This window comes from Castor canadensis, chromosome 8, assembly GCF_047511655.1.
Source record: "Castor canadensis chromosome 8, mCasCan1.hap1v2, whole genome shotgun sequence".
NCBI lineage: Eukaryota > Metazoa > Chordata > Mammalia > Rodentia > Castoridae > Castor > Castor canadensis.
Genome location: NC_133393.1, coordinates 28,549,474 through 28,563,288, shown reverse-complemented (window position 1 = coordinate 28,563,288; position 13,815 = coordinate 28,549,474). Strand labels below are relative to the sequence as shown.

The 13,815-nt window shown below is 34.3% G+C and overlaps 2 pseudogenes; one reads left to right on the top strand and one right to left on the bottom strand.

Moving 5' to 3' along the window:
* Window positions 1-943: 943 nt before the first annotated feature.
* Window positions 944-1,930, top strand: LOC109674048 (olfactory receptor 2W3-like; annotated as a pseudogene).
* An 8,300-nt stretch (window positions 1,931-10,230) lies between these two features.
* On the bottom strand, window positions 10,231-12,357 carry LOC109674047 (methylosome protein WDR77 pseudogene; annotated as a pseudogene).
* Between the last annotated feature and the right edge of the window lie 1,458 nt (window positions 12,358-13,815).

Genomic DNA, 13,815 nt, shown 5'->3' with positions numbered 1-13,815 from the left:
AGAAAACTATTCATAATTGTGTTTTTTGTAAAATTATAATTATATAATATTGTGAATGTATATTATCCTTTTGTAGGCAGAGAAAATATGAATTTCATATAAAGGATAAAGTGGAATTCATCATTTATAAAAGAATTTATATGTTGTAATAAAAAGCAAATGGTTGTGTCTTTTTATTACAATGAACAAAATTAAATCAGCCATTGCTTCTATTTTCATTATGTCAAAAGTCACTTTTGGACTCTATTGATAGAATTTTCTATGATCGGTGACATGCTAGCTCAATGGAAAAAACAAAACAAAATTTTTTCCAAAATGTGGAAAGCTAAATTAATCACCGCCCCCCACCCCCCACTAATAGCTTCAAATTTAAACAATGTAAGCCTTTGGACCAAATAATTGCCATATATTTGGGAGAAAAGTGTTCAGTGAAACAGGCACATCCATGATCTATTAAGACCGTTAAAATATAGACAATAACCTTAGTGATCAGCTGCAGAGAAGTGTTTGGATAGATGATGGCACAGCAATAGGACTATTAGACAGACATTAATTATTATTTTTGTAGAACTTTCAAACTAAAGCAAATTCTCACAGTATAATATTCAATGAAAAAATTCACAATATGAAATTTTAAACATACTATGATTTAGACTATGTTAGATTATATTTGTTCTTAAAGAAAGACCAAAAAGAAATATATTAATAGTGTAATAGTGGTTGTTTCTGGGTTATAAGTAATTTATTCCTGTTTTTTCTATAATTTGAGTTTTTCAAATATTCTACAACAGTCTGTACATCTTTAATACCCAAAAGAAATATAAGAAACCAATAAGAAGAGCTATTATTCCCATATAGGTAATCTATGTCTTCACAGAATATTGAAATGTTATGTAGTTATTTTCCATGATTACTTGATATTACCCTATCCCTCTGCCTAATTATGAATGTACTGTGTTCCTGTCAACTTCTCTGCAGACATGTGATCATTCACTGTCATGGTCAACCAGATCCATTAGATCTGTCAAGATGGATCAACCAGAGCTGTCAAGAACAGTTCATCTTACTGGGTTTCTCAGACCAACCAAGGCTGGAGCACAGCTTCTTTGTGTTTGTCCTCATCTTCTACCTCGTGGCCCTAGTGGGCAACATAGTCATTATCTTAGTCTCCTGTCTGGACCTGTGCCTCCACACGCCTATGTACTTCTTCCTCACTAACTTGTCCTTCCTCGATCTCTGCTTCACCACCAGCTCCATCCCCCAGCTGCTGTTCAACTTAGGCAGCCAGAACAAGACCATCAGTTATGCGGGCGTGCCGTCCAGCTCTTCACATTCTTGGGACCGGGTGCTACAGAATGCGTTCTCCTGGCGGTCATGGCAGATGACCGCTTCACTGCAATCTGCAAGCCGCTCCACTATTCTGTCATTATGTACCCTCAGCTCTGTTGGGAGTTGGGCTCCTCAACTCCCTGGTCATGTCTCCCGTGACTATGAAGCTGCCACGCTGTGGAAGATGTCAGGTGAAGCATTTCCTGTGTGAGATGCCAGCTCTGATAAAAATTGCCTGTGTGGACACAGTGGCTGTGGAGAGCACCGTTTTCATCTTATCAGTAGTGATCGTCCTGGTACCCTGTCTCTCATCCTCATCTCTTACACCTACATTGCCCTAGCAGTGCTGAGAATCAAGTCAGCCTTAGGAAGAAGAAGAAAAGCTTTCAACACGTGTGGGTCCCACCTCACGGTAGTCTCTTTGTTTTATGGGAATATTATCTATATGTATATGCAACCAGGAAATAATTCTTCTCAGGACCAAGGGAAATTCCTTACCCTCTTCTACAACTTGGTGACCCCCATGTTAAACCCTATCATTTACACACTAAGAAACAAGGATGTAAAGGGTGCACTGAAGAGGCTTGTGTCTAGAAAATAAGATCAAGTGACTTTTCTTAAGGTTGCTCTATTTCACTTATTTAATACCAATAAATAATTCTTGAAATGGCGATTTAAAATTCATTTAAATATTTTTACCTACCCAATAAAAACCCCAGGGGTGGAGGTTGGGAATGTGCATTATGAAGTCCCAAAGATGATGTCGACGAATAGTCATAGTTGAAGTTTAACTTGTATAACATCTTGTGTTTGACATGCCAAATCGTCTGTTCTCCTCCCTTACAAGTTGACTGCATATAATTAAAATCCAACAAAAACCATGAATCAGTGGATTAACCAGCAGGAGTTAGGCCCTCATAAAAAAAATCAAACGATGATCTTCTTTCTCCTTGGTAGTTTGTAAAATTGTCATTTTATATGTAATTGAACCAATAGAATGCCAAGACACTTACTTTTTTATTTTGCAGTACTGGACTTGAACTCAGGGCCTTCACCTTGAGCCGCTCTACCAGCCCTATTTTTGTAAAGGGTTTTTTGAGATAGAGTCTCATGAACTATTTGCCGGGGCTGGCTTAAAACTGTGATCCTCCCGATCACTGTAGCTAGGATTACAGGCATGAGCCACCAGCACCCAGCTCGTTTTCTGATATCTATAAATTTCATTATATGGAAAAGATAGAACTTAAGCCTAGAAATGATCTACAATATAATTTAAAATTTTTTTAGCTGAACACTGTTTTGCTAATCAGTTGCATTTAAATTACCTGGAAATACACGTTTTTTTCAGTTTCAAATCCCAGAAAAAATTTACTAAGTATGGAAAAAACTTAGTAAGTATGTAAATATTTGTTCTGAAAAAGTTCCTCATATAATCGTAATATGGATTTGCATTTTTTAAAAATAATCCATTCTCAATCTGTTTATTTGGCAGATTAGGAAGCTTCATCAAACAGACCACAAATTGTAGAGTTAAGAATTTAGCATAAATGTTTGAATGTATCAGAATGACTCTAAATATTCTCATATTTTAAGTACAAATTTTACTTAAAGCACCGTTAAAAAGTGACAATCACTTTTTACACTGGCACTATTACGTGATTGTCACTTTTTAACAGTGCCAGTGGCTTATACCTGTAATCCTAGCTGTTTGGGAGACTGAGATTGGGAAGATCATGGTTCAAGGCCAGCTTAGGCAAATAGTTCATGAGACCTCAATCTCCAAAATAACCAGAGCAAAAAAAAACAAAATGAATTTTAAAACAAAGTGAGAATAACAAAATAATCAGAGCAAAATGAACTGGAAGTGTGGCTCAAGCTGCAGAAAGCCTACTTTGCAAGTACAAAACCCTGAGTTCAAACCCCAGTCCCACCAAAATAAAAAGTGACAATCATAAAAACAAGTATGAAATGTGTGTGTGTACATGTGCATATGTACTTTTACATACCTTTATACACACACAAGCATTATGGTGGTTCTTATGCAAAGTTACAAGTGATTAATTTCTAATATATATGGAAAATTGGGAATTGTGATTCTATATTTTCCTAGAGATAGAAGAAATATATATGTAACATACATAATTTATATATATGTATATATAATTTCAGAATATTTTCTCACTATTATTCATTTTAAGGACAAGAGTTCCATGATGTTGAATCCTTTAAATTGCTACTTTTTCTAACAAAATTTTCCAGTAGCCATTGCTGAACATACCTTTGGCATAATGCAATAAAATCAGCCAAATAATTTTACTGTATTATCATCTTTTCATTAAGACACTATTTATTCTTCTTTTCTTTAAAAGGATATTAAGCAGCTACATGGGCTAAGTACCACATTAAGTAATATAGTTTTGCATTCAAGCTAGGAAACTAGCAAATGCCATATGAAATAATGAAAAAGGAGAGTTTTCCTGGAGTCAAACTGCATATAGTTTGTTTTTCAGTTCAGAAGGTGTTTCTATCTTTGGAGTGCTTCAGCTTCCTCTCTACAATCACTCAAACCAGAGTGACAATTATTGCTTCAATTTTTCCCCCATGCAAATAATCCCCAAATCCAAACATCATACTAAAAATTAATTCCAAATGTCAACATTATATTTCCATTCATTTCATCCATGTGATGGAAAATTTTAACTTTTATAAATCAAACTTGTCCTATGAAGAGACAATATTTCTCTTGATTTATCTTTTTCCTCTAATAGAAAGAATATTTACAAAGATTCAAAACATTATAAATATCTTTAGCTCCTATCTTTTCCTTCATCTGAAGTCTTGCAATGAAAACCACTCAGGCCTTAGCATGTGGTAGATATCCAATTAATATTTGCTAATAGAATGAGTACAAGTAGTTTATTAATCTTCTCTTTTTCTTATAAAAATGATCATATGATATGCAAACAGTAGTACACTTATCTTTTCCTATAAATTCTTTGATATACACCCAAAGTTCAGGTAATTCTAGGAACAGACTATCAAGCAAAGCGCTACTACAAAAGGCTTTCAAAAGGCTACAATCAGGGCTGGTGGAGTGGCTCAAGTGCTAGAACTCCTGTCTAGCAAGTATGTGGCCCTAAGTTCAAATCCCAGTACTGCCAAAATAAAATAAAAGACTACTTACTAGCTAGAGGTAACGGTGGATGAGAAAAGAACTGTTGTGCAGAAGTCAGAAAATAAATTTGTCCATCTTCACCTTGGAGTAGAATGGAGTGTCCAGTTAGTGTAGAGAACCTTTGCCCTAAAAATTCTAACTTCAAGTTTGCCAACTTGTGTATTTGCAGCCAAAATTCACACTTTGGGGTCTGAGAAGTACAAAGTAGAGAAGTTAATGTGAAGTGGTCCTAGGTTCATAAGTTAACTCCACAGACAATTTGTTGTTCCTCCAAAAGTGGTATCTTTCTTTCTGAGTCTTATAATTTTTCCTATCTTTGGTATTCTTAGATTTAACTATCTTGTGCTTCAGTGTAAGTTTTTTCCAAAACTTTTATTTTCTTGCATCTACAGAGATTTTCCTCTCTCCATGTTTATTTTTGCTATTATCTGGATGTTAACATTTTTACATCTGATCATTATATCTCTCCACTTTGCTATTCTGATTTTTCCTTTGTCTTTTTCTTATTTCTTATATGAGACTTCCTCATTATTCTCTCCAATTCACTAATTCATTATTGTGCAGATAAAGTTATCTATACCTGCATCTGTTTCATATATGTTTTAAAAATACATATTTATGTCATTTCATCTTAGTTTGATCTTTTTCTTTTACTTATTTAATATTGTAATTCATTTACTAGACTCACTTTATATTTCTCTGTGTTTTGTTGGAATTATTACCTAGTTATTTCTTTTTTCTTATTGAAATGAGCACCCATTCTTGTGCTCATTTTCTTATCAGAATATTTGCTCCTTTGTGAGGCACTGTGTATGAGGGAAGATCAGACTCCCTTATGTGTCATCCTCAACCTTTTGGGTGAGTATGGTATGAATTCTAAAGTGGAGTGAGAGAGCTGGCGAAGTAACTGCAGGCTCATTCCCTTGGAATTTTACCTGTGGGATTATTTGAAACCTGATGTAAGGTTGTGTTCCTATAGGTAGGATTTGCATTTTTTTTAATTTTATCCATTTATTTTGACAGTACTGAGGTTTGAACTCAGGGCCTCAAGGCCTCATGCTTGCTAGGTAGGTGCTGCACCACCTGAGCCACTCCACCAGCCCTGCATTTGTTATTCTAAGTCACTTAGATGACTATTAGATTCTTTCATAGAAATGCTAAATGTGTATGGACAATGCAGCATTACTTTCACAAATTTGAAGGAAAATTCAAATTTAGTCATTTTAGCCAGTAAACAATCATTTAAATATAAAGACATGGTAAAAATTTTGAGATATGTAAAGCCTCAGAAGTTAATTACATTTTAAAAGTTTGAAATAAATAAGAAAAGTAGGAGATGCTACAAGAAATAGAGTAAAATAGTTAACAATAGTTAATAGTAATCTTAACAAGTAGTTAAGATTAAAGAAATACATAAAGTATTTCCATAATGGATTAAAAACAAACTGTAGTGTTAATCTAAGAATGAGGAAGGAGAGTCCATAGGACATGAAAGTATATTAAATTCTTTATTCATTAGGGGAATAAGAGGGTTGACATCAGTTTTTTAAGCAATAAAGGATTAAAAGTAAGAAAAAGTAAAGTAATCCAAATTTAAAAGTCATGATTTGCTTGGATATTTCAATAAACTCTATATTAAAAAATAAGAATTGACTGACTTAATGCAAAACTACATACTGTGTGTATAAGATATGCATCAAAATATTGGTACATGAAAAAGACAAAAGTAAAAACTAAAAAAATTACACTTGGGTGTTGTTATATTAATATCTATAAAAGAGACTTTAAGACAAAAGCATTGTTAGAGATGAAGGGGTTTACTAACTGATAAAAGTTCAAAGGTTCAATTCACTATGAATTTAAAACATAAATGCACCTAGTAACATAGACCTAAAACACATGAAGCAAAACTAGGTAGGAATAAAGGGGAAAAGATTTAAACCCACCAGAGTAGCATAAGGTTTAATAAACTACTTTAGATTTATTGGTTAAAAGACAAGGTACAAATAAGCAAAGATATAAATGACCAAATTGTTAAAATAATAAGTAAGAGATGCCTCCAGAACCCTGAGTTCCTATGTAAGCAATCCAAAATCTAACTCAGTGTACATGGTCATATTATAAGGACAACATGAGATCATCAATTAACCTCTAACTAGAGACTCCCAAAGAAGATTGTACCCCACTCTAATCAAATCTTTCCTTTGCCTTGCTTCTGTGCTGTCCTCATAAAATCCTTCTCCTGATGCTCTTTCATTGTAGACCTCAAATGTGTATGCTCTGGCATTGCCCAATTCATGAATCTTTGAGTGTTCAACTAAACTAATAGTTTAATGCACCTCAGTTAATATTTTAGCACTATGAACAAAATTTTAAAAGAGTGATCTAAGTAGAAACTATTTAATTCTGTATCCCAAAATAGAAATGACACATTTTTCTCAGACATAGAAGAGAAATTGCACAAAGAAAATCTCAAACATGTTTTAAAGATAGTTGTTATCTAGTTTATGATATCTGACCATATGCAAGTTAGAAATGAATAGCAAAATATAAATAAGACACTCTTCTCTTTAGAAATTTAAAAGCACAGGAAAAAATTTATGTGCTATCACATAAATTACCATTCATGGACTTAAAAAGAAGTTAAAACAAAAAATTAGAATCATGCATGATTATTCATGAATTTAAAAATAAGTTAATAATTTTAAATGATATAAAAATATTACATATCAAAATTTTGTGATTCAGAAAAAGCCAAAAAAATTATAGCATTGAGTACTTATATTAGACAAGAAGAAAGCCTCAAAATTAATGACCAAAAAGTACCTCTTAAGAGTTTAGGAAAAGAACAACATCATAAAAAGACAGCAGAAATTAAAGAAATTTTAAATATTATCATTTTTGAAATGATGGTGCTGTTAGTCAGTTTTTTGTCCAAACCACAACAATAGCATAATTAGCAGTATAATTTCCTTCTTTCCTTTCTCTCCTCCCCTTCCTCCTCCTCCTCCTTCTCTCTCTCTTTCTTTCTCTATCTCTCTTTCTCTCCCCCCTCTCTTCTCGCTCTCCTTTCTTTCTTTCCACCTTTATTGAGGCATAATTGACACATGAGAGAGCATACTTAAAATGTGTAATTTGATAAAACTTGATGTGTGTATGTATGTTTGTCATAGATGCTCTTCATAAGTTGAGGAAATTCATTTCTATTCCTACATGGTAGTTAAATGTTATTAAATACTCTATGTCTACTGAGATGGTGACATGATTTTTTTTTTTGGTTTGTTAATATGGTGAAAGACATTGATTTTCAAATGCTAAATTAAGCTTGCATTCCTTGAAACCATCCTGCTTGGTTATGCTTTTTATATATCATTTGATTCACTTTGCTGAATGTTTTGAATTTTTGCAAATAAATATATACACCTGTTTAACCATTAGTAAGTTCAAAATATAGAATACCCACATCACTCTAAAAAATTCCACCCTGTCCCTCCCTGTCAACATCTCCCAAAGTAATCACTGTTCTGTTTTCTGTCATCTTGGAGTAACCTTTTGAGCATTCTAGGTGTTCATAAAATTATAATCATATATTATCTACTTTTAATGTTTGGCATCTGTAACACAACAAAATCTTTTTGAGAAAATTGCATGTATCAATAGATTGCCCAATTTATCAATAAATTGCACTACTTTTATGAATTATCAATTTTACCCATTCTCTTATAAAAGATGTTTGGCTTTTTGTTTTGTTTTGTTTTGTTCTATTATGGGAAAACTATTCTTGTCTTTTGCGTGGGTATGTTTTCATTTCTTTTGGATAAATACCAAGAAGTGTAAACACAGTCATGGAGGGTGTATAACTTCATTTTTCCAAAATAGCCAGTTTTCAGAATAATTATTTTATACTCCATAAGTAATGTATGAAAGTACCAGTTGCCTTTTTATTAACTTAGTTGTTTCAATGACTTTTGTCTTTTGACTTTTGACTTTTTTTACCTAGCATTCTAGTTCTAGTGATTGTGAAGTGGTATCATATGGTTTAAAGTTGTATATCTCTGTTAATTAAGATGTTGACTACATTTTAATGTGCTCTTTCCATGTTTGTTTCTTACTATTAAAAACAATTTCAATCTTATGACTATTCTTTATTGAAGTGTTTTCCTTATTATTGATTCATATACATTATTTATAATTCTGTATATAAATTTTTCATATATATAAAATATATTTTCTTCCATGTTGTAGTTCTATTTATATTCTTAGCGTTATCTTTCAATGAGCAGCAATTTTTAATTTCATCATATCCAATTTGTAATTTTTATAGTTAGTGCCTCTGATGTTCTAAGAATAATATTTACCTACCATAAAATATGAATTTTCTGTATACTTTACAGTTTTATCTTTTTAAAACTTAAAAATCACTGTATATGATATATCATCCTTTGTACATATAGCTTAGTCCTGTTGCTAATTCTTTGTCAAGAATTTTGGCATTTCTCCACAAGCAAGATCTTTTGCTATTGTTGTAACAGTACCTACACTCTTTATTTCACCAAACAGTATTCTTATTTTGTCCATGATGGTAGAGAAATACATTAAATACAGCATTCAAATTTCTTATAGCCAGGGAAAGGGACCCTGAGATCCCATGCTGCTTTCAGGTAACAAAGTGACAACAATTTCTCTGTAACAGTCCATGTCAGTTTTCTAACTTCACTGAAATGCCTTTAAGCTCCCATCATTTTTAAACTCTACTCTATGGTATCTAGGATAGAAAAATACTCATCTCATATACACAATACCATGGAAAGGAGAGGTAAGGATTACACAGGCATTATCTAGGCAGCAGCCAAACTACTCATTCAACTAGAAAATGGATATCTGGTTCCATTTCATGGCAAGGAGTTATGGAAAACTGTGGTAAGTGTGTCTTGCCTCTTCCTCAAGGTAGCTAGGCCAGAGTTTTATGAATGGAAGTATCTCCCATGATAATGGTAAATTAAGACCTATAAAAACTAAAAGTTTTCCCTATCTCTAGGAGTAGCATAAGAGTTGCTTCCAACTACGCAGAAATGCACACATCCCATATCCCACCCAGACATGGCCAATTCCCCATAGACAGCTATATTAAAAGCAGAAAAGCCTTTTCTCAACTTTTTTTTGGGGGGGTGGTACTGTATGAGGAAGATGGAGGATTTTTTAAATTACCACCACACTCAAAAACTATGCATCTACATACACTCAGCACACGTACTTATCCATTTTCAAGAAAGTCTTTTTCTCCCTGTGTGCACAGGATCCCAGTGTTGAAGACCATGCAAGCTGTATACAGCAACTGAATAAATACTGAGGGAGTTGGGCAGTCTGGGTCTGAGTCCTTTCCCAGAACCCCAGCCTCTCCCTTGCTTCCAAATTTCAACTTGACTCTGAGCCTTTCTTTTTCATGCACACACCATCCTTCTCTCTAGGTCCGTGGCATCCCAGAATCCAGCCTCCCTCAGGCCAAGAAGCAATGCCTATGATCTGAACCGATCTAGGGTCAACATCTTATACAAGGCTCCTATGTTGTCTCACAAACTGAGGCACAGAGAAAAGGAGTAGATTCTCATTGGAGGCGGGGGTTGCTTTTTTTTTTTTTCTGAAACCTAATCTACTCAGAAACACTCCTGTCCAGAGACTGGGAGAAGTTCTGTAGGCACAATAGGGTGATGGTCTCAGGCCACAATAGTAAGAAGGGAGTAAGCAGCACTTCTCACAAAGTCTCTGTGGGACAGCTTCTAAACACCCCAGAAAAATTAGAGGTCACAGCAAGTGAGTAGTCTTCACTGACAGAGGCCTGGAAGTGAACACTGTATGGGAGAATGGCAGCCTAGTGACACACTGGGACAGCTGAGGTGAAAGCAGAGCTGGCACTCTTGGTGTCCATCAGGGAGACAGTCCCATTCTCATCACCAAAGACATAGACTTTGCTCTGCTGAGAATACCAAGCCAGGGAGGAGGAAGGTAGACGGAGGCATTGCAGCCCATTTGTGAGGTTGGATTGGGACAGCCAGTATCCAGAGCAAAATTCTATTGTTTGAGCTGTATGAAAGAGAGACCTTTGGGCAGAGACAGCAGCCTGGGTGACAAGCCCAGTATGAGCTTAACATCAATTCAGTGCCACCTGCTAAGCAAGGTCCCAAACTTGCTGAAGAAGTCTTTGCTACCACTGACAGCTTATGTGCCAGAGCTCAGGACACTGACCATAGAGACAGCATTTTCATGCTCATACTTTCAGAATTTGCTAACAGTGTCTCATTCTTATCCAGCTCCCACAATTCAACAGCACCTCGATCAGAAGTTGCTAGAAGAGGTCAGAAACCTTCATTGGGGGAGGCACATGGATCCCTGAAAAAACAGGAGCCAGCATTGCAGCAGCCACTTGGGCTGGAGGCCAACACCAGAAGTACTGCTTCACGCAGTCTCCAGTGGCCCTGACCTGCTCATTAACCAGAATGTTCACTTGTGGGCAGCTGAGATCACTAGTGAGGGAGAGTTTCTTTCTGCATCTCCAGGGTTCCAAACCAAGAAAGGACGCCAGCCCTATTTAGCTCTGGTGGCAATCCACAAGTGACCTCTCATCTTGAACTTTGCTTTCCTATGAGACTCTTTTCATTCTGGATACTGGTAATGTGGTCTCTCGCTCTTCCCTTTTTAAATTTACTTGCCTGGAAACTTATATATTTGATTATTACATTCAAAGAACTAATTTTGGAGTCTTAATTGATGTTCTCTTTTGATTATTTTTCTTTTCATGATTTCTTTTCTCATCTTTGCTCATTCCTTCAACTTACATTGGGTTGGTTTGGAGACCAATCTTTTTTGATTGGGTAAGATAAAAGGACTACTTCTGTCCTTCAGATATTTTCCAATTTAAGTAGCAACCTCAGAACACTCTTAAATATTTCTCATCTTATTTTTCTGATATGAACATCATGATTATTATGAAGTAATAGCCTAATAAAAAATCTATGACTTCATAGATTACTTACATCTACTTACTTATCTATCACTGTCTACAAATATATACTTTCATAAATTATTGTCTAATAATCAACTAGGGAATTCCTACTTATAAATTCTGTATTCAAATAAAACATTAACTGTTGTGTAATCAATCATTTAAGAGTTTTGCTGAGCACAAGTAGCTACTAAGAAGACAGAGATCAGGAGGATCCTGGTTTGAAGCCAGCCCAGGGCAAATAGTTCCCAAGATCCTAGGTTGAAAACACTTAACACAAAAAAAGGATTGGTAGAGTGGCTCTAGAGGTAGAAGCCCTGAGTTCAAACCCTAATCCGTCCCCCCCCACACACATACACACAAGTTTTATGAGTGTCTAAATAAGGAATCCTGTAAAATGGGATTTTGACCCCAAGTTATTCTCTTTACAGGATACTTAAGGATGTTTTGCTTTTGTTTGAACATGCTTGTCTCACCTGCACAGTTCCCTTCTCTTTAAGAGTTTGTTTAGTAAAAAGTGAATTCCTTCAGCCTAGAAACTCAGTTCTTCAACCTGAAAGTCTTATTTTTATTCTTCACTTTGAGCTGGCACAAAACTGTCACTCTCAGAGTGATTTCTAAAATGTACTTCATAAAATTAAAAATAGAACTTCACATGGACATACATCATTGTGGAGGAAATTACAAAAGTTTCTGTTTCCATTTAAAAAATAAGTGGGTAACAAAATCTCTATCAATTTGAATAATAAAATGCATGTTGCATTTTATCTAGGTTTTGGCAGTTGATATTTCTCATACCTAATCCAATTTGTTTTGCTAACAATCTGTCCTCTGTGGGGTTGCTATTCTTCATCTAAATGGCTTTCTTTCTTCTTCCACTTCTTCAATTTTTCTTTACCCCTTCTTTCTCTTTTTCCCCTTATTTTTCTTCCATCTCCTTTCAATATCTCTGCTGTTTTGCATATCATTCACATTTTCCCTCAATATATAGAAAAAGAGTGATTACAATTCTCTAAAGAATGTATATTTTGCTAGTAAATGGCCAATGATTATAAAACATACAAGTCTGTGAGTATATGTGTGTATTACCAAGTCAATCATTTATTGTGTCTTATATGGTGTTCTTTGTCCTTTAGTTGACTTTCAATCCAATATACAGAAATATTAACTATAAACTGAAGCTTCAGTTATTTTCAAGATACTACAGTGTTGGTAGTATCTTTCCAAGCCCTTCTAAACTCCATTTTCTGTCCAAAACCTTGATCCAGATGTTGCCACTAATGTCATAAAGGATTAGAAAAATAATGGAATTTCCTGTCATTTGGGAAACTCAAGGTGCCAAGTGAAAAAAATCTTTGTTCTCTTAACATGCATTTCAAATATCCTTATTATGGAAAAAACAATGGTGAGATTTATATTTAATTTAAAAATGTATTCAAACAGCAAGAGTTGCATAGAATCATATGATATAATATCTGACATATGTCACAATTTTTTGGTCACTATTTTAGCTAAGACCCTTGTCACACCGGGCTTTCCAACAGATTATGCTTTGAATGTGCTAAAATTATTGCTTGTTGAACAATTCTGTAATCCATGACCTAGGAGAACATATTATTTTGGAAAAATATAACTTTGATTTTTAAGAATATAATCATATTTGGTAAAAATATTAATATTTTAGTATTTCTTTTCCAATATTTGTAAGTCTTATTTTTATTGCTGTCTGGCTGTATTGGTGAATGCTAACTAAACAAGGTTAATTAATAGCAACATTTTGGTATTTCTAAAATTTATGGGTTTGTTTCTGGTAAGACTAATGTGGTTACTTTTTAAATTGATTTTATAGGCAGGAGAATGTCTCTATACTTGGGAATACTAATTATTTGTTTATAAAGTTTACACATGCACATATTTTCTATACAAACAAGAACCTAACTAAGTTAATTAGACAATTAATCCTGGGATAATTTAGTTAGGATACTTTTTGCTACACTAAAAACTATAAGTACGATTAATAATCTCCAATTGGGAAACAAACAGAAAGAGGGTGCAACATTTGATTAACGAAGCTGTCACATCAAGTGAAACAAACAGAATTGGGCTTTAACATTTCTGTGATGGTGAATTAAACAAATTGCCCAAAAGAGATAATTAATAGCTTGGCATTGATTTCTCATGACTTGAGAGAAAAATACTCTATGTGTACCTGCTAAGTAGGGACATGTTAATATAGCAGGTATAAAATATATGGTTGCAGATCAATGAGTTATAAAATATTGATCAAGAAAGTAAAATTATACAACCCAGA